Source organism: Triturus cristatus, chromosome 6 (assembly GCF_964204655.1).
Source record: "Triturus cristatus chromosome 6, aTriCri1.1, whole genome shotgun sequence".
Classification (NCBI taxonomy): Eukaryota; Metazoa; Chordata; class Amphibia; order Caudata; family Salamandridae; genus Triturus; species Triturus cristatus.
Genome location: NC_140589.1, coordinates 642,001,977 through 642,026,235, shown reverse-complemented (window position 1 = coordinate 642,026,235; position 24,259 = coordinate 642,001,977). Strand labels below are relative to the sequence as shown.

The 24,259-nt window shown below is 44.7% G+C and overlaps 1 protein-coding gene across 3 annotated transcripts in view; it reads left to right on the top strand.

Annotated features, from left to right (window-relative positions):
• Nucleotides 1-1,478: 1,478 nt before the first annotated feature.
• FUT9 (fucosyltransferase 9) overlaps nt 1,479-24,259 on the top strand; it is a 513,529-nt gene continuing 490,748 nt past the window's right edge. For 2 of the 3 annotated variants that reach the window (XM_085611140.1, XM_085611138.1), the window contains exon 1: nt 1,479-1,797. The gene's annotated coding sequence lies outside the window, so the exon portion shown is untranslated. Of the gene's footprint in view, nt 1,798-4,076; nt 4,296-24,259 lie in introns of those variants that run through there. The other variant, XM_085611139.1, reaches the window with a different exon arrangement.

The following is a 24,259-nucleotide window of genomic DNA, read 5'->3' as shown; positions in this document are numbered from 1 at the left end:
AGGAAACGATTTCATATTTAGGCCCCAATATTAGAATAGGAAAGCTCCAAATATTCATAAGAGGGGAAGTTTAAATATGACAGGCAAAACGACCCTCTTATTTGAAGGAGCAAAAAGAGAATAAAGTCAATGATGTCTTTATCAACAAGCAGAATATGGCTAGAAATAGGAGCCTTTAAAACTGCACAACCCAAAACACACAGCAACAAACGGCAATAAAGAACTGCAGATGCGCGTTTCCTGAGGCATCATACAGAGAATCTCTTCAGCGCAAAAAAAAATGGCGGCCGCATAAATGACGGAGGCGCTACTCATTGCACAATGAAGAAAATGCAGCCCACAAGAAGTTCAGAAGAAAGCAAATCACCTCAATGCATGCCGCTTCTCTTCACGCAATCAAACCCTCAATTTGAAATCCGCATGAGAGCTGGTTGCCACCTTAGGTCCGCCGATAGACACCTCTGTCCCCTCAGAGTCAGGGACCTGCCGCCATCCTCTCCGGGCGCTAGCAACGCCCCCCCCTGTGAATTCACTCTTGACTGTGGAAAAGCTGAAAAATGAGCGGATTTATCAGCATTAATTTTAAGTGTGACCAAGAGGTAGGAAGATTGTTTCTACCATGAGAGTGTCACAAATGTGGTGTTCCACAAGTCTGCAACTTTTAACCATTATAATATATTTACAAACGCTACTTTTATAACCATACTCCTCAAAGGTGTAATTAGCATAGTTGAGTGAGGCCGATCCCATGACCCTAATTTTAGTAGTGTTCTTGGGAAGGAATTTTCGTAGGGAACATAATCTCATGTGAAAAAGATAGAATTAAAAATATATATACTATCTCTCTGCCCATACCATTACACATCTTTGATATCCCAAAACGTACATGTCAACAAATAGATTAAGTACACCATATTTACAACGGATCAAATAGGATTTCCAAAGGGGTCCTCACTGTTAGGTTCTGATGGAATGCTCTGATTGAATAAAATGATAATGGCCAAAGCAGGAACTCTTATGAGCGGAAATGACAGTCGAGTCCGAATCTGACCCGAGGTCATAAGGTGGCGCATATTTCCCAGTCAGGCGTGCATATGCTTATCTCAGAGAACAGATTAATTCACAGCCAATCAGATTAATCAATCTTCTTTCCCTCAGCCACCACATTCACGTTATTCTTTGCTCGCCGAGAATGATAGCTATCAGCCTACAATCGCCAAAGGAGAGATCAGGTTTACAGTGGTGGTTAACCAAATCCGCACTTATTTTTCAGCGCAGTAGACAGATATTAAGTGTCTCCGTGAGTTTAATAAAATCAAATCTCTTCTCACGTAACCCCAATACCCCTAAATGTGTTTGGATTGATGTTTTTGTCAATAGTGATCTTCCGTGCTCGCTGGTTGCTGCGGTGGCTGCTGTCTCTCTCTGCAGAGTGCGTTCTTCCCGCGCGCGGGGGTTGCCGGGGTGGGGGTGGATGATGTGCTCAGGCAGCGGGGCGCGCACACTCTCGCACAGCCCCCCGTGCGCGCTCCCGCCCCTCGGGTCAACAGCAGCTCCTTCGTAGCGCCCGCGAGGAGGAGGATGGAGCGCGAGGAGCCGGCGGAGCCGAGCCACTGGTCCAAGCTCACCGCCCTCCGAGCAGCAGGACTCTAGAGGACGCCTTGACGCCCCTCGCGCCCTGTGCCAGCGGAGGGGCCGCGCTCTCCCGCGCCGCACAGCCCTGACTGCCAGGGAGTTGCGCGCTCCGCGAACCACCTGCTGTCTCTGCGGGCATCGCACCGGCGCAATGCTGGCGAGGTAAGAGGGATGCTTTCTGGGATGCTGCGGTTGTCGCAGGCGGGTACCCAGAGCTGGAACACCGGCTCCTCCTGGCCCTCCTATAGATGGTAGCCGCAGGGAAGGCGCTGTAAGTGAATTTGGATCAGTGGGCTGCACAGACAGGAGACAGCGGGGTCCAAAAACACTGTTTTGACACGGTTCCCTACCGGGCTCTATATTTATATTCTTAACTGTAAGGGTAGAAATCAATTTCTCAGCGAGGACTGTAAAAATCCTTAACGACAGTTTATGTCAGTGAATCGCCGTATATATTTCATTTGTTTAGCTTCATCTTGCATTCCCTGGCAGTATTTGCGTTTTCCCCAGGAGTGTGTGTGTGTGTGTAGTTGTCTTTCATGCAGCATGGGACTCTTGTATAGTGCCTTGAAATGCGTCGTCTCTGGGTGTTTGGGTAAGTTCAGATTGTGTGTGGGTATCCATGACTGGGCATGATTGAGAGCTCTGGGGTTGAATATGAGGTAATGCAAGGTTTCTTAGGCTGCCTATCAGTAAGCCATAAACGTGTTCAGACTACATGCCCATCCAATCCTTGGCCTCTCAGTAATGCACACCCTGGTGGTCACTTATGTCCCAATTGTAATTATCATTGTATGTGAAAGTGTGCGACGGGATCACACAGCTATTGAAATATTGACAATGCCAAAGGAAAAGAAAATGCCTTTCACACAGGTCAGGAGAGGGTGGGTGTGTGAGAGAGAGGGTATGACAAAGGAGAGATGATGCAAGGAAGTGAATGCAGAAGGACACAGAGGAAGGACAGTGATGAAGAGGATGCAGTGTAAAATATGCACCTATTTAGGTGATGGGTTTGTAAGAAAAAATATGGTGTAAGTTCAGTTTCTTGCCCAGAAAAGTGATATGAAGAGAACGGGCGTGAATGGAATAGGACACTACAACTTCCCTAGATATTAGCAATGTTTAATTCACAGTCTCATATTTTCTGCCCTGAACCGTTTTCATCTCTAATTATACACAATAAAATAATTGTTACTCATCGATCTGATGCTGCTAACGAGTATTGGAAGCTATCTGACTAGGTTCAGGCATATTTTGTGTCAAATTTCTAAATGCCATGCAGACCTTGAGAGGCATTTAAACACGGGTCATGGGTCTCACTGTGTGAAACACAGGATTTTATTTCACATCTTTAAGCTTCAAACTTAATTTTAGCGGTTACACCTCTTGGAAAGCGTTTGTGCCTCTTGTACACGTCCCTCTTTTTGAGACCCCTTTCCCTTCCCACTTAATGCACTGCTTCCGGACACCACTACCTCCTCCAATTCTCCCCCCCCCCCTGCCCCAACCACGCCAGTGTCCAGATATTCCATCGTGTGCTGTGAGGGAGCAGCCACGGGCAGGTGGAAGGGTGCACTTCAGCACATCGGCGAGATGCTACTGTGGAATGTGCTCTGTCCTGGATAATGTTTTAGAATCTGCACTCATTTACAAATATGTGGGGGCTTCGGGGTGCACCACCCTCGTCCCCTTTGCACCCCGTGTGAGACCTCAGTGCCTGTTACCCTGCTGTTTATTTTGACTAGGGAATATCCCAGACCTCCACAGTTAGATTTTATTATCTGAGGTGCATTTTATTTGACAATATCACAATTTCCTGGCACCTCACTTGTCCAAGCAGACACACAAATAGCACCCGATTCTTCCTGGACCACAGCCATCCCCTAAACCCAGCCTAGATAGCAGATCTGTGGCCAGGGTTCTGTCAGTCATTAACCATTCCCTGCTATAAGAATGTCATGCCCCCTCTGCTCAGCTGGGGGTCAGCACTGCCAGGTTCGTGTGCTCCACTGCCTCGCCACCTGTCCTCTGCAGAGAAACACGTAAGTTCAGAGCCTGACCCTTGATCCCAGAAGCCATCTTTAGGGTTAGTGTTGAGGGTGATGGGAGGCAGCGCAGAGCCACTTCCATTAATGTGTGTGCGCTGTCACCTGCAGCCGTTTTCCGTGGTGCCCATTTCACGCTAGAGTGTTGTACATTTTTGGTTACACGTACTGCTATGTTTTCCTTAAATAGAGCACGCTGGGAACGCACGAGGTGAAATAAGGTCACTCAAGTGAAAGCCGCCACCAGTTCCCGTGCACCAGCTGCTTGCTGCACGTGCTGCAGGGCGTCTTTCCATCGGCAGTGAAATGCGCCACCCCGTGAAACCGCCGAGCCGAGGGGGTGCTGCCTGCGCCGGGATGCGCCTGTGCTTTAGCATCACTCTCAGCAGAGTCTGGGAACCGAAGAGGACGCAGGTGAAGCGCCTGTCTGGAATGGGGTGGTGAACCGTCACGAGTGCACGGTTAATGCCGGTTCACGTGGAACACCTTGCCGTGCCTCTCCATGGGTATTGTGAGCCTTGCCTGCTGTGAGGGGTGGCGAGTGGTCCCTCATGCCGCGCGTGTGGCCTTCGTCACGGGACAGGCTCGGGCTACAGCAGCGGGACCTGGAGACAGGTACATCATTGTTCCTCAGCTCTCATAAAGCTTATGCGCACCGCTGCTCTGTCCACCTCTTCTGGCCCTGGTGGGATCCGTCGGATGGAACCGTTCTATAAGCTATGTGTGTCTTGGGTATAGGGACGCCCGTGGGGCTTCATTCTAGGGAGCCTTGCGCAGAGTTCCATTAATGGCAGCTTTGATGAACTACGCTATGTGAAGTTTAAAGCATAGGATTAAACACCCAACACGTACGTTGTTTTCGAACCGGCAACACGTCTGCGTCATTGAGTTCCCCCACCCTACGACCTACGGTGTTAGCATTTGAGTCCTGCTTCTGCCCAGTGCAAAGAAAACTTATTTTAAACTAGCCTTTTCGTTACTCGGCTGCGTTTGATTTCAATCTGGCGAGGTGCACTCATAAACAGAGCTTGGTGTTTTGGCGGCCTCCGCAGCTCAGCTGAAAAGCACCGGGCACATCGCTGCCCAGTTCTAAATCCGTCGTAGGCTGTTGTGCTCGAGAAGGGCGGCCTGGCACATGCACTGCGGTTTTTGGCGTACCCACGACGATTCCCGCCCGGAAAGACGGATTTAAAGCCTCCCTCACAAAGGATGCAACGGGAACTGCTCTGAAGACTTGATGTAAACAGCTCTTTGGGGCGCTTCGACCAGAAAACCCTGGAAACCGCTTGGAAGCGTTTTAACGCTGCGAAGAACCCTTTAGAGAGTGACTGTCATCTCAAAATGTCACCTGCCGGCAAGAGATGAAACCCCCCAAACAGGCTCATCCCTCTCTTGCACCGTTAGCGTGTCATTAATTTCAATGTTTGTCATTATGAACAAGAAATTGATGGATTCAGACAACACTCGTTTAATGTAATAGGCGCCTTGGTCGAATTTAGCGATTCTCTTCAGGCTGAGGGCTCTTTTGGGCGCAGAAGAAACGCCCCTCCCCCCACCCAGAGGCACCTGCACTGGGATTACTAGGTAACTGGAAAAGCATCGGTGCCAAATCTGAAGTGAAGAAGAGTCCCACATACTGGGGTCGGAGTGCACCTGAAACTTCCAGAGCGCTGGTTTTGTCCCAGAGAGAGAGAGAGAGCGAGAGAGAGAGAGAGCGCGTTGGTGAATCCCCTTTAGGAAGAGGACATTGACTCAAAGGTATGTAGTCCGTGTAATTATAGCACCCGACTGACGAGATTCCCTATTTTTGAAATAATATCTGTTAGTGGGCCTTCTTTCTTTCCTAACAACATTCGGGGACCGGCCTCTTTAGGGAAGAACCGAACACCTGCTTTTAAAGAGAGGTACGTGCAACGTAATCCTGTATATACTTTTAATCCGGGGAAGTTTCTGGCTCCGTGAAAGATCGTCCCTGAAGAGAACTGAAAGATTACCGTATCGTCTGACAAATTCTTGATGTGTTTTGGGACTGAAGCGCCCCCATACAGCCCCTCCTTACATTTACAATGCCCGACATTGAATGCTAATGGTTTTCCAGTACACAGTTATGTAACATTCATCATGTCAATGTCCAAGTTCTATCCAAGAGGGGTTTAATGGCCACGACAAACGCCATTCTTCTACGGCTGTCTTTTACCCCTGCGTCAAACTTCACAGCGACATTCGGAGCCAGTGCTCGTTGGGTCGAACTTCTGTGTGGTACTTCGTAAAATGGACACAAGGCTGAGCAAGCAACACTGTTTCTGCGCAGCCCATCTCCAGAGAAAGTGCATTTTGAACAGTGTCTGCAGTTTTTGGTCTGCGCGGAACATGGGGGGCGGGGGGGGGGGGGGGGGTCATACGGTGCGTGTTCTTGTATGTAGATCAGCCCTGTGAGCCAGGCTTCGAATATCTGTTTGCAATGTACCTGCTCCACAGCTGGGGCCAGAGTGTTTTATGATCTGTGCCCCAGTCAACTGCATACAAACCATTCACAATTAACATCTAATTTAATAATATCTCACAGGGGCTAGCATTACCCACAGACAATAGTAAATGTAAATGTATTTTGTAAAGCGCTAACTACTCACCCTTACGGGTCTCAAGGCGCTGGAGGCCGTTGTGGAAATGAAGTGAGCTATTGCCCAGAGTCACATGGTGCTGAGCTGAGCTGCGCCGGAGCCGTGGGCCCTGTGCTCCGAAGTCAGCTGCTCTGGCCGCTGCACCACACCTCTCCAATAGTGTTAGTGGCTGTTGCTTTCCTTCACTAATGGTTGAATTGTTTACTGGTAATTCCATTACTCGGAGTCCAAACTTCCTTGTTCCTATCATGAGAATGTTTTTCCTAATCCTTCATCTGAAGGGGAATTAGAGCTCAACTTCTGGGATGTTATTAGAACAACAATTCTCAGTTATATACACAGAGTTGCTCATTTCAATGCAATTCTTTCGTTATGAATTTTTATCATGCAAACAATGGCTGTGAACCTTCCCTTCAGACACTTAACAGAAGGGTAAAGACTGTAACTGTTCAAACTAATCAGTTTCAAGGAGTTCAGTGTCCCTTAGGTGTTCAACCGGACATATGTGCGCTTCATTGACTGAATATCAGGGTTCCTCTTTACAGAAGCTCTGGAGAGGGGGGCGTGGTGGAGTTAATCTAAGATTGAAAATCATTAGAGGATTGGTAATGTCGTTCAGAATGGCTACTTGCTTCAAGCCACTCTCTGGGATACAATGAAACACTGAATGAGCCCTAGTTAATGTCAGCAGACCCTGGGCCTCCATCAAATGTATTTTCTAGTGCATTCTTTTAAAAAGCAGCTATATTTCAAGAAGTAAAAAACAGACACAGGTATAACATTTCTGTTGCCAGGAGGTGCAATTTTACCTGGGAATTTCCACACATAGATGTGGAGTACTTTGCAGTGATACTGTTTCCACAACCTACTCCACAATCAAGTTAAGGAATTACTACCCGCCGTTTGAAGATATCCTTGGAATGGTACAGCTGTGACGTGGATCAGTTCCAATACCACCTGCAACCCTCTCAACAAGTGAGTCAGTCTCGGGCAACAAGCCGCTTTTTAATATTCAAGTATGTCTCCATCCTCAACAGATTCAATGGCAAGTGGGGACCCATCTCTTCCTCAATCAAGTAATGGCTTAATAATCCCCCGAGCCACCTGCTTAGCAGGCCCGAGTTGCTCTTTCCCCTACCACCAGGCAACACAAAAAAGATCAGAGGTACATCATCGGATCCCAAGACCCTACTTTGGACTTCTGGACTGAGTGTGGGAAGTGCTCAGCGCCTTGAGACAGTCCTTTCTATAGCATGTGCTATAACAGTCACACCAAAGAATGTTTAACATTTGAAGAAACATTATATTGTTGCTTGGCTGATACATGGCATTTAGGATATGATCTTTAAATGGTGTTTCTGGGTGTGAAGTAGATATTTTAGTTTGAGGGGAAACTGACTCCCATCAGGCATGATTCAGACATGCTGGAATCGACTGTGCATGGAGTTTTGCTCGAGCGCTGCATGTTTTTTGTCTTTGATACAATTCATTTGTCATCCCTCATCCGGCAGAGTGCACTCCAGTGGCTGCTTTGCCTCGTTGAACAGGTCTCGCGTTGACACACTGTGTCTGACTGTTTAAAGCTTCACCTGGGAATTACCTGTTGAAAACTGAGCTCTCTGCCACAGAAATCGTTACAAATCAGGTTTAAAGCCGCAGTCCACCACTGAAGGTCGAAACACCTCACAGGAAGAAATGCAGGATTGACAGTGCTAACATGGCGGCTAAACTTGTAGTTTAGAAAATCATCTCACTGTATTTGGATGTTGCCTATAGTGACGCTGAACTGGCATTTAGCAGTGAAACGAATTTCAGAGATAGTTTTTCAGGACGCATGTGCCTGCAGGCATGTTAAAATAGGCTGCCTGCCTATTTGGCACCTAAGGTGTTTGAACTGGTCTGTCCCGTCTTGTGGTATATGAACTTGGCATAGCCAGATGTTCCCTGTCCTTTTAGTTGTAACATTTCCTGAGTTTGCATGTTCTTGTTTCTCGCCATATTTTCTGCTCTACTTTCTTTGAATTGCACCCCACTTTCTCTGGAAATCTCTTTTTACCCATAGTTCGTTGCAGGACGGAAAGGTCACTTCACTCTTTCAGCTAGGATTCAATGCGAGCTGCTAGTGAAGCGGTGCTTAAAGTGGCAGGGTGATTTGTTTAAATGCGCCCCAACCACCCAGAGCAGCAAACACCCAATTGTGCCCGTGGAAAATGCGTGCCTCTGCAGACAACATGGTCACTTGGTTATTCACTCCCTCGCTGGTGTTATTAAAGTTCTCTGCCAAGCACGAATTGTAACGTGGCTGCTGTTTGCTGCGATAGGAACCGAAATTAGTTTGACTGAATATAATGCAGGTGAACTCAGATTTTCTTAGCAGGAACACTGTAACCAGCTTACATCTTTAGGCAAGTTCTTGCCTGTGAGACTTAGAATGTTAAAGTGTGTTATCGCTGTGGTCCAAGCATCCAGCCTGGGAGACCTTTTGTTGACCAGCAGCACGCCAGAGCGTCCATGTGCGTTTCTAAAAGAAAGCCACTTCATGGCGCTGAACTACGTCACTAGCGTGCAAACAATGGAAGCGCCTCACCACAACCCGAATTCACCCAGAGCCATGTCACAAAGACACACTAGGGGTGAGCCGGGCTTCTCACCAGTCACTGTTCTCGAAGCTTCTGAAGGAAGCGGCGCCCCTTTATATTGTGCTCTGAGTGGCACAATGGTAATCGCTGTCACTCTCGCGTTTATTGTGCAGAGAGCTTTCAAGTGAGCAGTTCGGAGGCGAGAGGTCACAAGGGCCAGGCGAGGCTTCTGTTATGTGCGCTCCAGATGACAATGCGATTTTGGAGGCGCCTTTGGGGTGCTGAGGGTTCCAGCATGAGAGTGCGCCACCCTCGGACCAGTTCCTTTGAATGCACTTAGGGTGGCCTGATGGATAGCAAACCACATCTCTAAACAAGTTTACACCATAACTTTGTGTCAGTGACATGTATATCTCTCCTCTGATTTATGTTGGCAATAGGTCCATCACGCCTTTTGTGAAAATATTGTTTAAAAAATGCATAAAGTTAAACATCGTTATTTTGCATAATATGGGTATTTCGTATTCACATTTAGTTATATTTTTAAATGGAACTCAGAGAGAACTGTCCTCAAAATGTCATCCATCAGTAGAATTGAATGGTGTATTTTCGCATAACATGCTACAATTCACATTTAGAATAACCCATATAAACCCAAGTTGTGGCAATGTGCATTATATACTTTCTTCTTTTAGGACCAGAACTTGGCTGCAAACATTAAGCCCATTTCTAAGAGTACCTTAAGCGAAGAAGGGAGTTGAAATAACACGTTTGCTTCCATAGGGGACACCCACATGTCAAACGACTTAAATGATTGAGATCAGATTGGTGCATCTCGAAATAATCGGACTCCACCTGGAGATGGAACAAACACGCTACAAGCCCTTGTGATGGAGCCGCTCACACCTGTCCTAAAGATGGAGTGTGCGATTTGTCCATAGCATTAGCAGATGAGCAAATATATAATTAAGGACATTTGTATATGACCTGCTGCATTCAAGCAGTGGGAACACCTCTGTTCTGGGATGTCCTGAGTATCGAAGAGGAACCAGCTAGCCACATCACAAATACGTTCCTCTAAAGGCCTCACCCATGACGTAAACACCTTGTCTTAAACCACTGGAATCTGAGGATGGGATGAAGCATGAGCCATGTCAATGGCACATTTTACCTGTTTGTAGCATCTTAATCCAAATATCTGAACAACATGATGACATTCTGAAGGAGAATGGATCTATAAAGCTATGAGCCAGTCTACAATGTTATGATTTTGAAAGACTACAATGAGGAGCCTTGTGCGTACTCAGGAAGGTGTTAGAGACGTACAGTATCATCACATCGTTTACATTCCCCCCCATATGACAAGGCGGTAACACGGGCAAACCCAAGAATGGAATAAGAACTCAACAAGTGCCGACTCTTCCCTCAGGAACTGAAAAGTTTTAAAAGGTCATTAATTACTTGTAAGATCTCTATGATAACATTATCTGGGTATGCAAAAAACTTGTGTAGTAGCAGAAAATGCCCCGGCCTGCTATAGAACTAGACCTGGTGGCATGGACAGAGCATAGATATACCACAGCCCAGTGTAAACTACTAAGCAAAGGAGGGCTCAAGATAAACTAATTGGAATACCTAACAAACCACAAAGACTAGTTGCAGGGAGCACAACCCGGCACCACAAAGAAGAACAGTCCTGAGGACTAACTTGTAACCGCATACATCATTCTCAGGATTCATGAATATGGAGTACGTGGTGTGGAGGTTCAGAACCGACAACAACATTCATAAGTTTCCCTGTTGTGCATGAAGGAAACCTCCATATCTTCCCTGGGACGCAACTACTTTTCTAAGGCTGCTTGCGCTTGCTTTCCACTTTGCCTAAATTCCACTTGCGTATAGGCAGGAACACAGTGACGATTAATATATATTTAATAAATATTTGTGAATTCTTTTGTTCCATTCATAGAAAATATTTGTATCTGTCAGTTTCTTTCCATTTCTACACCTGCTGTAAAAATGGGTATATTGGTCCACTTTCCACCAGTTTCTCTCCTGCTTGCATCAGGTCATGTAGGTTTAAATTTTGAGGTGCAGATCTGTACCATATATGTTTGTGAACTTTCTTATCGCTGTGCTGGTGTACCATTCATTGACATTGCTTTTTCATTCCCACTCCCCTGTACCACACTTGGTAGAACCTTCTTCGGCACATCTAGTTAGCTGCAACAAGCTACCGTAGAATGTATGTATACTTCACCGAAGGTTCATAGTGTTAGCTGACAGCCGCATAGGTAAACTTACACATTTCACCATTTGTGAATCAGTAGTATTCTCTGCCTGCGTTACCTAGGACTCTTTACCTCTGGAACTGTTATGTATGCATCAATACGTTTTGTGGCTCAGGCCATCTGTCGCCAGTTTTCAAAGCAAATCAGAAACTAGTATTTAATTTAAGCGACTTGTGATGCTTTTCCACACATCTTATGCCCCAGTCCTCTTTAAAGGTTTATCTAGTAAGCTATGCAGCAACCAAGGTACTGGCACCGTCTGTTGTAATTCCTGCATCCATTCCCGGCATGCAATGGTGTAGACAGGTCATGAACAAGGGTTACATCGCACCGGTCCACACGAGGTGTCTGGGAGCAGTGCAGTGGCCGGACCATTAATCCTACAGATCCTAGGTAGGGCAGATTCACAGATTAGCAGGGATCCGGTCCAATGGTTGTGGAAGGAAGGAGCATTAACTCGGAAATAGTGATCATTATTGTGCGCATCGCATTGGTGCCTGTGGATGCTGGCCACATAGGACCACGTGTTTGGGTACCGCGATTGAAGCGCTTAAAGAGACTAGATGGGAGCCCAGCACTATATGTATTTAAAATATACGTGCCTGGCTCTGTATGGATTATTCCATGATTACAGCAGTTAACCATGCTATGCATTTATTCCTTACACACGTGAGCACAATCTCTCTTTCTCTCTCTCTCTCTTACCTTTTACACACACTCTCTCTCTCTTACCCTTTTCCTTCAGTGCAGGCCTTCTCTTCAGGAGTATCACAAAACGTAATTTCGGAGTTTGTCACTTTTCCAATGTCAGCAGCACACATCTATAAAAATAATAAGTACCTAATTGATTAGCAGTAGCTGCAATTTGTGACTTGCTTTGCAGGGCGCACGGCAGTGTAACCCAATAAACATTTTGAAGAGTGCACAGCATATCTGAATGCTGCAACTGTTTGTTAAAAGTGCGATGTACTTTGTTTTTATGTTCTACAGATGGGCTCCCCTAGATTCATTTGGGAGCCCCGATAATGCTTTGTTTCAGACAGCGCTGCTGCTTGTGAAGACTCCCCGTGGCCCAGGAAGCGGGCATTTTGAGACATTTCAGTGATGCAGGGCCTCTGTTTCTTGCATCTAAGTCATTCACATTGCCTCAGATTTCCCATTAACAGTTAATACGTGTGGGCTTCTTTAATGTGTCTGTTTCACTGCAAGCCTGAAAGGGATTGCTATTTTGATGAAACAATAACCATTTCTATTTGTTTAAACAGATGCCACCATTACCCTGTGCTTGTGTTTTTATGCAGTTCTAAAAGAGTCAGAGCGCGTCTGCCTGCCAGCCATTTTGTTTTTACCGTAATTCACTTACCGTACCATAGTTCTTGGAGAAGGTGCGGAACCATAGCTGCTTTAGCTGCTCGTTCAGGCTGCTGGCTTGTAACCAGCAGAGCCCTGGAATTTTCAGAGGGGGCTTTATGCATATACTACCTGCCTGAGTACACCATGCAAGGCCCGGTGAACTTAGGCAAGACCTGTCAACAATAGTCCCCACATGCAAGGGTGAAAGCTCAGTGCACATCAGGGCCATTGCTTTTGAAATACAAAAAATGCAGAGCAGCCACCATGACATGATGGCCAAGCATCATTGCAGTGACAATCTAACTGCTGGCTTTACCTTGATCTTCAGGTATGGTGCAGAGTGGGTGCCATGCTCTCCTGTCTTGGCCACACCCTCCTGCAGCCGGACAGGCACTGGTATCCATTGGTCTTTGAAACTTTTTCTAAATGCCTGATTGCCTCCTAAAGTTCTAAAACTCAGGATGCGGCAAGATCACCCCTGGCGTCTGATTGCCTTCAGCCCCCTCTTGAGGGACTGTCGGGCTTTACCCAGTCCTTGGGACAAGCTAAAACTGCTCCTTCCCCTAATCAAGCCCATTCTTTCCTGTCTTCCACCTCCCCAATTTTCACATGCACACATGTACTGGTGGGCACTGCTCATGGCACATGTAACATTGATGTTCTTTCTACTCAGCAAGCTTGACGTCCCCAAATCAGCACATTACTCTGTAGGAATGAGCTGCAAACACGTTTTCTGTTTGATTTTTGATGATAAAAAAAGAATACTTTGAACAATTTATTTTGTCAATGACTCCTGAAGAAAATATTTCGTTGTGTTTAGCCATCGGTGGGGATTAAGGAGCAAAACATTTGAATAGTTATTAGTATATTTTGTTGATAGCGTGACCATTCTGAAGGACTGCTGAAGGTCTTTCCTTTTTGTTCTGTTTAGATGTACCCGTTAAACCTTTTAAATCGGTTAACATATCTACATTTTTATTCAGAACTTGTTTTTCGGTGGCACTTTCTAAAATCCATTTTTTATGCACTACTCATAACTAAGGCCGTGATTTAGAGTTTGGCGGACAATTACTCAGTCACTAAACGTGACCGATATCTTGTTCACCTTATTGCAGATGTATTAAATGATAATAAACTTGTAAAGAAGGTGGTATGGAAATCCATCATAAACGTGGTTGGTGTCACGTCTGCTGTATCACAAGTGCATTATATTGTAATGCTAAATGGGATATCCTATCTGGCTTGTTACCAGTGCATTATATTGTAATGCACTTGTAAAAAGGCGGACAGAATATCTGTCTTGCGTGTGACAGATTGGTTTAGCCATGCCAGAACTTGCACTAATGACCAGCAGGGGAACTAGGATGCCAACAGCAAGGGATTAAACTCAACAACACCATAGAACTTTGGGACACATGATTCAACATTACGAATAGCGATTACCTAATTGCGATTTTGTGGGAATCGCAATTAGGTAATCACTATACCTAATGTATGAAACTCTCTAAGAGTTTCATTTAGTGATTCCTAGGGGTCACAAATCGACCTATCTCATTATTATTAATGAGGTAGGTCGCAATTTGCAACTCCCTATGAATCTCCAAAATCACGGGGATGGTGGCCTGGTAGGGTCAGCAGACCTGCATGTTCGTGATTGCTTTTAAATAAAGCAATAATTGTTTTTTAAAATGCAGGCCATTTTCCTTATAGGAAAACGGGTTGTGTTTGAAAGAAAAAATTAAAAGTTTTCATTTAATTTTTTAAGAGCAGACAGTAGTGCCGTGGTACCACTGCCTGCTCCTAAAATCAATTTTGGCCACCATTCCCAAAGGAAAAGGGGTCCCTTGGGGACTCCTTCCCATTTGCGAATGGGTTACCACCAACTTGAAGTTTGTGGTAAAATGAATACAGAATCACAAACCCATTTTGCGATTCGATAACAGGTTACCGTATCTCAAAGTAGGGTTTGATACATAGGAAAAGCCTATTTTGCGCTCGCAAATGGGGCGATTCTGCGAAATGACCTGTTTGAAAAAGAAAAATAGGTTCATACATGTGGCCCATAATGTTTTTCTGTATCGACTGGGCAACTTTCGATCACCTAAAAAAGACCCATCTCTGGTAAATTAACTACGACTTATATCCGCAACACTGTTCCCTAGAATGTTGTGCCGAAATTCCAAACTACTCTGCAGTAATAAGGGAAGCATTTTGGGGTTTCTACAGATACACGGTTTGGGGCAAGCAAACCTTTATCAGTTCATCTTTTAAGAACCAGATTGTTTTAGGGAAATTCAATGAATTCAGGACTAAATGTGCAAGTAATCTAATGGTAAATGTTTGACTGACTGCATTGTCTTGAAGCCTATTTTCCATTCAATAAATGGAATACCGTCATTCTAATGTTGAGCGTGAAGGTTTGGTGTGTCATTTCCAGCATAGACTATTATATGGGAATCATCTTTTAGAATAAACTTCTTATAAATTATAGATAAAGGCGGCGGAGCGATAGCTGGCTTATTTGCCCACTCAACATTTAGTAGATATTTCAATTTCCGAGTTGCTGGATTGTCTGTTTAATGAAATGTTATTAATTCAGACAAATAAATAGTATTTAAATATACAGAAACCCTATTTGCAAAAATAAGCAGTGAATATTAATGACCATTGTGACTAGTCTGCATTCAAGATTTAGCAGGAACATATACAGACAGCAGCAAACAGGATGTCCAGAAATTGAAATGCCCATTCATAAAATGCCGTATTTTCCTATGCATAAGTCTAAGATAACATAGTACAGGCAGAAGCTAAGAGTCAATTTATTTAAAAAACGACCTGAAGAGAAACCACTGAAATAGTTTTACTTTGCTGATTGTGTGAAACACTAGAAAAGAATGTAGTAGACAAGAAGAAAAGGGATGCTAAATTCCAGCGTGATTAAATATCACCAACCATGTAAAAGCAATTAGGTTGTATGTCAGAATATTGTTCCCAGATATATCGTCTGGTATGAATATTGCGTCCTATGAACAGTTCAAGAAATATGTCCCATTGCATGTAGATTTTCTTTTTCTAGCTCAAATTGGGTGACATTTCTGTAGAATATATTTAGGATACTATTAGTATAAGCAGATGAAAGTTTGACCATGATATGCTGGTACCACACCAAGTTGAAAGACACGTTTAGGATAAGAGGATAAAACAAATACAACTTGTATCTACTTGTAAATAAATCCCAAAACAGAGATGGTAAAGAACAGCATGTACAATCGCTGCAATAATTATTAAACAAAAATACATGCATTCATTAATATTTCTCAGGATTTGTACAAAGAAACGATGAACCGTTTTTAATTTAATACATACTGCATCCTGTATACAGAATACAAAATCTGTGTTCATTACAAATAACTAAAACTAGGGCCATTATTTCTCTAGAATAATCCCAGATCATTTGTGATTCCTGTTCTGAAGGTGCATGTGTAACATTCGCCGCATAATTGTTATTGGGTCCTGGAAATTATGAGAATTTGCCAAATAATTTTGTACTAGAACATTGATGATTCAATAGGCAGAATTCTATAGCTGTGTTTCAAATCCTTCCAGCATGCCCTGTAGAAATTCATGACTATATGGATGCCAAAATATCACAGTTAATTCAGAGACCAACGTTATCCTACTGGGCTCACCTCAGTCACCCCCCTCTTTGAAATGTAAGTATGAGTTTCAATTTGATCTCCTCTTAATTGCAGTCTGTTCACAATTTAATCATTCTATTTGTTTCCAAACTGATCCGTCAAAGAAAATAAAGCAACTTGTGAAATTATGCATTCACCACATCAGTCTGGTGAGGAACATCATCTCTCCCATTTTAACCCATATCTTGGTCTAGCTGATCAAAATGAAAGAACTTTGTAGGTGTCTGCCACAGCTTTCCCGGTAAAGTAAAAAGTCCCACCCTGGCTAGAGCACATTTTGGAATAAAGTTGCTTTTTCTTTGCGGTCACCCTATAATTTTTTACCTTTTTCTAGGCACTTTTTTTTGGGTGTTAATACCCTATGTATTGTGACACTTCCATTCCATGCCACTGTGCATTGTACTGCCCCATATACGGTAATGTTAACATTAGTTTCATCCCAATGGTCTATTTAGCTTTGCTCTAAGACCATAGTAGATGGCACGGGAAATAAACCATTGGTATTGTAGGTACATGTCATATTTTGGCCTCAGTTTGTATCTGCTGAGCTCACATATATGATTAAAACATTACTGCCAGGAGCACCACTGGGCTCTGGCCAGGCTGCAGTTTAGAAACACCATAGTCTTACATGGAAAGAAAAAGAGCCTTTTCCATGTAGGAAACATAAACATATTTTTCTTTATTTTCTTTGACTATAAGTCACCCTTAAATTGTGCCTCGTTAGTTCAAAGAGATGGGTGCAAAATAGATAAAATAGTGACACAATGCATACTATAAGTAGTGCGCCCTCACAGTGATTAGATATCCAAAAAACGTTTTCATATTCCATGGTGAAAAAATATGTTATGGAAATGTACTTTGTGCTCCGTGAGCCAAAACTGGGTTAGAACCAGTTTTGTCACCCATTCCACCTTCAGAAGCCCAGTACACATTCCGAAATTGAATTAGGGACCCTGCTGTCCAGATAACAGTGGTGTGACCACTGAACCAAGGAAGACAAGGTTGTTCTCCACAACTGGAATGTTTAACAGAGGTTAGCCATCTGGGTGGTGGTGTAGGTACAGTCAGCCGCGGCCCGTGGAGGGAGTTCCGTGGGGCGGTAAGGCGGGGCGGGGGGTTCTAAAAAACGGAATATGGATAATTGCAGGTAAGTAAACAATTAAATAAATAAAACTAATTTCGTGGCGCGCGTTGCATCGCAAAATGCGATGCAGCGCGCGCTACGAAATTCGTTTTATTTATTTAATTGTTTACTTACCTGCAATTATCCATACTCCGTTTTTTAGAACCCCCCACCCTGCCCCTCCCCGCCTTACCGACCCACGGAACTCCCTCCACGGGGCGCGGCTGGGTACAGTTAGCACTACCCCTTTTGACTTGTAAAGATGCCAAATGGGGCTGACGGAATCTGCTCCCATTCGAACCCAGGTCCCTCCTAGACTTTCTGGCTCCAATTCCAGGAGGAGCAACCCAGTTATTTTTCCTGACAATGAATTGGGGCCTCATCTAAATAGATATAGGGTGAGCAATATCGCCTTCAGGTTGTGTTAAACATTTTGAATTTATGGATTTTGTGAATGTTTACAATAAAGCAAAGAGGAATTACTGCAAAAGAAGGTGGACATAGGGTGGAGAGTAGACTGGATTGGGTGGGAGACATTCTACAGTCACTGGCAAGTACACGGGATAAGACTGGCACACCACCACCACCTCCTCAGAACATTCTAGCACATGGAAGGACTACATCTTAAGAAAGAGGCCAGGCAGAAAGAAGGAGGCAGAAAGACTTCTGACTTCAGCAGACACTGAGAGACTGGAACTACCCTGCAAGGGTGAGGTTGCTGACCTACTGTTTTCCTGGTACCCCCAAGCGTGATAGGTGAAATATTTTATGTCATTTGGTCCAAGATGTTATTGAGTAATAATAATTGGATTGACACAAAATGGGGGGAAAGGGTTCTAGGTCAATTTAGTTTAACTGTTCTTGCAAATCATTCATCTTTATTGTTCTGTACGTTCAGTTTGATTCATCTTAAAGTTCACAACAGTGACATGTCATAACGAGTCTGTAATCTGAAGCCAATTTGTGTAATATACACATTGTAACTGAAAAAATAACTCCATTCCAGATTTATTCACAAACCCTTCATACTAGTTTAATTTTCTTGCCCTGTATAACAAATGATAACATTTTCCCTATGTATTTCCAGTGATCGATGGCATATTTTCAGTTTCGAAATTGAAAATGTAGGAGGCTCTACGCAGTATTGTAAAGTCACACTTCTGGTTGTTCTTATCATTATTTCGACAATGGCCCTCTCTGATGGGTCACCCAAAACATTTTGCATTTCTCCTCCTCTTTTTGCTGAACTCTTTTTTTTGGCTTTAGGGCTCTGGGCACTTTACCACTGCTAATCACTGCTAAAGTGCATTTGCTTCTTCTCTAAACATGTGTGTAATTGGTCTATACCCAATTGACCTATTTAATTTACTTATAAGTCCCTTGTAAGGTGGTATATCATATCCCCAGGGCCTGTAAGTTAAATGCTACTAGTGGACTGCAATAGTGATCGTGCCACCCACAGAAGTAGTCTTTCAAACCTGTTTCAAGGCTGGTTTTGTAGTGCCTGTGTGTGCACTTTACTGCCACTTTGACTTAGCATTCAAATCTACTTGCCAAGCCTTAAATTCCCCTTTTATTATATATAAGTTACCTCTAAGGTAGGCCCTAGTTAGCCCAAAGGGCAGAGTGCTATGTAAATAAATGGTATAATGGGTGCTTTTATGTTATGCATTTCCTGGTAGTTACAAATGGCCTACATCCTTTTTCACTGCTGTGAGATCTACTCCTCTGATAGGTTAGCATTGGGAATTCCTTCATACACTTTAAAGTTATAATTCTTGATCAGAGAGGAGTAGAATTTTCATGTTTCATATGTTTTGAATGGTAATGATAAATCCTCTTTACAGGTGAAGTTGGATTAGACTTAATATTTTAGAAAAGGCGCTTTTAGAAAGTGGAAATTTCTCTGCACTTACTTCTGTGTGTGCCTGACAGCCTGTCTCCAATACATGTTTGGGATGGGTGACAGCTACACTTTGCACATTCCCTCTAGCCATCCACAACACAGGAAGGATAGGTGTGTCTGAGTACCCATCTACATACACCTGCATTATGATGACCCTGCCTGGACAGGATGGACCGTAGGGCTAACACTTCACTTGAATAGTATGTGTCCTGTCCCAACACAAAGGACTGATTACACTCCACAGAAAGCCTGGCAGACAGGACTGGGTTGAAAGGGATCCTTGTGGACTCCAGAGAGCTGCTTTGAAGTCACCCCCCACATAAAATGCATTTTTAGGTATAAGTATAGGGTCTCTGACCCATCAAATCAGACACTTCTAGATCTTTAACTAAATCTATGTCATAAGGACTGCTGTGCTGCTTAAAGGACTCACCTTTGGACTGCAGACTTGGAAGGCCTGCTTTTCTCTTGTGTTGCCTAGCTGCCTGCTGCTCCCCGACTCTGCTGAAGGAGAGCTGGGCTCTACCTTCCCTCCAAGTGATCTCCAAGGGCTTGCTGACTTGCCTCCGGTATTCTGTAGTTTCGAGGACACAAAAGACTTCTTGCAATTCTTCTGGTGCTGCTGGACTCTGCCATCTGTGAGTCCTATAGTTGCCTGAGATACCCTCGCCAGTCCTAGGCCTCAGAAGTGGGTTCTGAAACAGTTTTTCTGCAATATCAATGCAGTGATGACTTTGCGCTGTTCTGAACCGACGCATAGCCCTTCGACGCTGACGCAAGAGACGATCGATGATACCGCTTCGACGGAGTTCACATCTCGGCATCGACAGACAGCACGACTCAAACTCGATGCAGCGCCTTCATCGTAAAAGGGTTCGACACCGAAGCTTTCATTAACTGCGCAGACAATCATCGACGATTCGCTTCCATCCACGGGACCCCTCTCCATGACATGGGACCCATCGACTCCCCGAACCAAGCCTTCAATGTAAATGCTTGCTCCATCCAAGGTACTTTGTCAGCGGGACCTGTCTGAGTCCTGAAGCCAGCCTGCCCTCCGTCACTATCAGCCTGAATTTTGGATTTACCCTGGTCTAGGGTGGCCCCAAGTACCCTTTTAGCGTTATTGACTTCTAAGCTAATTGTTTTTGGATTTAATTTTTTAAAATCCATATCTCGACTTCTACTGATTGAGTTTTTGTCCTTTGGGCTTGGTTTACTCAGATAAATATTCTCTATTTTTACTGTGTGAAGTCTTTTTGTAGTGTATTCATTGTGCTGGTTCCTGCCTGGTCTGGGTGCATACCTCAGCCAACCAGGCATCCCATTTCTAACAAGTCCCAATAGCAGTGATTCACAAAACTTGAAGGTACTGCTCAGGTTGCTGCATGGCAAATGTCCTGAACTGATCCTACCCATTTTTCCACCCAAGATGCTGCCATTCGAATAGGGGAGTGCCTCTGAATGGATTATAGTGAAGATGCTTGTAGGTAAGTAGGATCTGCTTCTTAGGGTTACTCCCACTTCTTTGCTGATGTTTCACTGTTTTTCGACTTTAGTCTGGATGGGGCCCTGCTATTCAGGGCCCCAGCCTAGCTGCTTCCTCTCTAAATTGATTGCATGTACTTTAGGCACACTCCAGATTGGATTCTGGGGTACCCTTATAAGTCCCTAGTATATGGTATACTACGTACCCAGGGCATAGGTACCCCAGAGGCCTCCCAGGGGCTGCAGCATGGATGGTGCCACCCCTGGGAACCCATTTAAAATGACACAACAGGTCTGCTACAGCAGCCTGTGTAAGGTGGTGTATGTACCCCTTACTGAGATATAGATTACATATATCTCTCCATATCACTGCACATGTAAACCTATCAGTCACCCCTATGACAGGCCTTAACAATCCTGAAGGCAGGGTGCTGGGTTTCATGTGAGAGGATGCCCGTGCATGAGCAGAGCCCCTCTGCAGCTTTCGAAACCTTTATTCCGGGGTTGTTTGTGATGCAGCCAAACCATTTACTCTTAAGTGCATTATAACATCGCGGTAAATGATAACTTTGGAATGGCTGCATGGAAACATGTTGTGTTTTGTGTCAAACACCTTGGAATCATCCTCCACACCAGTAACTGGTGTGGGAGGTATGATTCCACCCTACTAGAGGGAGAAACATGCCACCACCGGTACACCCGGTACCAGCTTAACAGATCCTGGCATCACAAAATGAATGCAGCCAGCCACAGACATGATTCTGCCCTCCTGCTGCTGGATGAAACTCCAGCAGGGGAGGCCTGGACAATAGGTTTCCTATCACAGGGAGGTGTAACCACCTCCTAGACAGGCTTTAGTGTATTGGGGCTGGGTGGGTGCACTCCAAGAGTGCTTTGATGTCTGCACTGGGGACACATTTGGTGTCCCTGTGCATAGTCCAGCTCAAACCGGTTGCAGGGGCACTCAGCCCCTGCTCTGGCGCGAAACTGGACAAAGGACATGGGGGTAGCCACCCCTCTGTCCTGACCCTCCCTTAGGTGGGTCCCCAGAGTTTGTCCCACCCCTTCCTTGGATATAAAGTAGGAACTCCTGACTACACGACTTTAGATTTACCTGGACGAAACTCTGCTACAGAATCCCAGAACTTCTACTATCTACACAACGTTGGATGACCAAAGAATCTCCCTTGGAGTAAAGGAGTTACTACCCTGCAAGGCAGGCACCAAAGACGCATCTTTCCGGTTTGCATTGACGCTGCTCCCGAAGGACACCCACGATTTTGCAACAGAGGAGGTAGGTTTCCAAGTTTCCCTGAGGCTGATCCGTGGTCTCAGCAAACCTGAGATCCCAAGCCCTATTGGGGACCGTGCAACCCTAACCCCTGGACATGCGACCATTTGCAGCAGCATATGCTTCTTGGCAATCCCTGAGGCTCTGCTTTGGGCTACTTGTAGTCCAGACCCCAAGGAGTGATTCCACCGAAGATTGCTGGCCTACACTCCTCGAGTGACCCGTGGGCTGGTATCTAGTGATTCCTCTCGAGGTCCCTTCGCGATCCCTTATCCGTTGACTTGTGGGTCTCTGAAAAGGGTACTTTGACTTTCAATGGGCTTACCTGGTTGCTCCAGATGTGTCCTGACTCTCCATCGCTTGGGGAGTCCACAGGACCTTGCTGGTCCACACCAAAGCCATTTTTCACTCACCGCGTGGGTTGCCGTTGCCAAGGGTTGTTGGTCTCCAATCCGGAAACTGAACCCCAGCACTCGACATCCTTCGTGAGGTACCTCGCCTGCGGACTGTGGTTGGCGTAACACCTCCTGGTCCCCGTGGCAGTGGAGTCAAGCTTCACCTCTTCGCACCTGAAACACCCGACATCGGTGGGCATTCGTCTATCATGCCCCTGGTCACTGGCAAGTGACCCAGACTCTGCCCAGACTCTGTCCTCTCTGCTTTCAGGTTCTTCACATCTTCAATCCAGGCTTGGATCACTTTGCAGCACATGGCCATTGAAATCAACGACGATTCCCGACACCATTTGACACCTATGCACCCAGCTTCCCTGGGTGAGGTAACACGAGTACTCCGGTGCTGCCGTGGGTGCTGGCCCTAGAACCCTCTAAGTCTAAAGGGGTTTACTCAAAGTCCTCTCCTAAGTGTCCTTATTCTTTAAAATTCTAACCGCAACTTTCCTATTGAATTGTACGGGGCTCGCGGCTGTGTTCTCACACTGCACACGTCCCCGTAGGGTCTCCTGTGTCACTGCTTTGGGTGGTTTCATGGGGTCCCAGCGATTCTACGTGCTCTAGGCACTGTGTGTGGTCAAGTCGTGGTTCTTATACCACTTTCTTAATATATGGTTTGGTCTCTCCCTGGGGCCCGTTGTATATTGGGCTATTTACTGTCGTTTAATAACTGTATTATTGTGTGCCTTGCTCTCTAACTTCATAAAGAGGTTAGAATAGAGAGTGTTTAGAAATAAATACATATATTTTATATATATATACCTTGTGTGGTTCTCCTTTCATTAGTTATTCAAGAGGTTATAATCTGGTAAACCAAGCTGCTTTACACTCCTTCAAGACTTAGCCTGAAGGCTGCTCTCCTTAGCTACCACTAGGATAGCTTTCAATAAAGGTTGTCTTAAACCTAATCATCAATAAGGGTTATTTGGACTGGTGCAAGGTGCCCACTATAACTAGTGGACAGCATATGCCAGGCCAACTTCTCACAATGCTCATTGAGATTAAACCAGTAATACATATGTGGAGAGGTCCTTGAGAGACAGATACACCAGAGGCATCTGATGGGTGTGATCCATATCACCAACAATTACAGAACCTGTCCCTATTAGATTGATATAGGCTCTCCCCTATGTTTGAATCTCTTTTTTATGTATGTGTGTAGGTTCGAATGAGCAGGATTAAATTGTGAGAATGATTTGTTGATGGCTCATGTGGGGTTATGTATTTATTTACTCATTGACTTCTACTGTATTGCATTTAATCCTTGACCAAATGTATGTGCGATAATGATAAATTTACCTTTTAATTTATTTGTATAATGAAACAATAATCTAAAAAAGCTTTGTGTATAAAGAAACATTAAAGAAACTTTAATTAAAAAAAACAGACATATTTTTGTGATTAATTGTTTTGTACAACAGTGATGTTGGGTTTGTGGCAATCATGAGCCAATTATGGCCATACCAAAAGAGATATAGGTCAGTCTAGAGGTTTTTCTTGTTAGTTTCTTTGTTTCCCCCTCCTCTTGGACCTCAAAGTAACTAGGGGGTGCCTTTCCTGGATAGCTCATTGAGATTCATACACCAGAGAGATAGCAGGTTTAATCTATGAGCATAGAGAAGCAGTAAATGGTTTACAGCCATGTTTAAAAGTACCAGAGTTGACAAAGAGATTGTCACACACTCTGAATTAAGATGAATGAGAGAGATAGACCATCACTGCCTGGCTGACATCCAGAAGATGTCATGTCACTTCTTCAGCCAAGGAAGAAGTA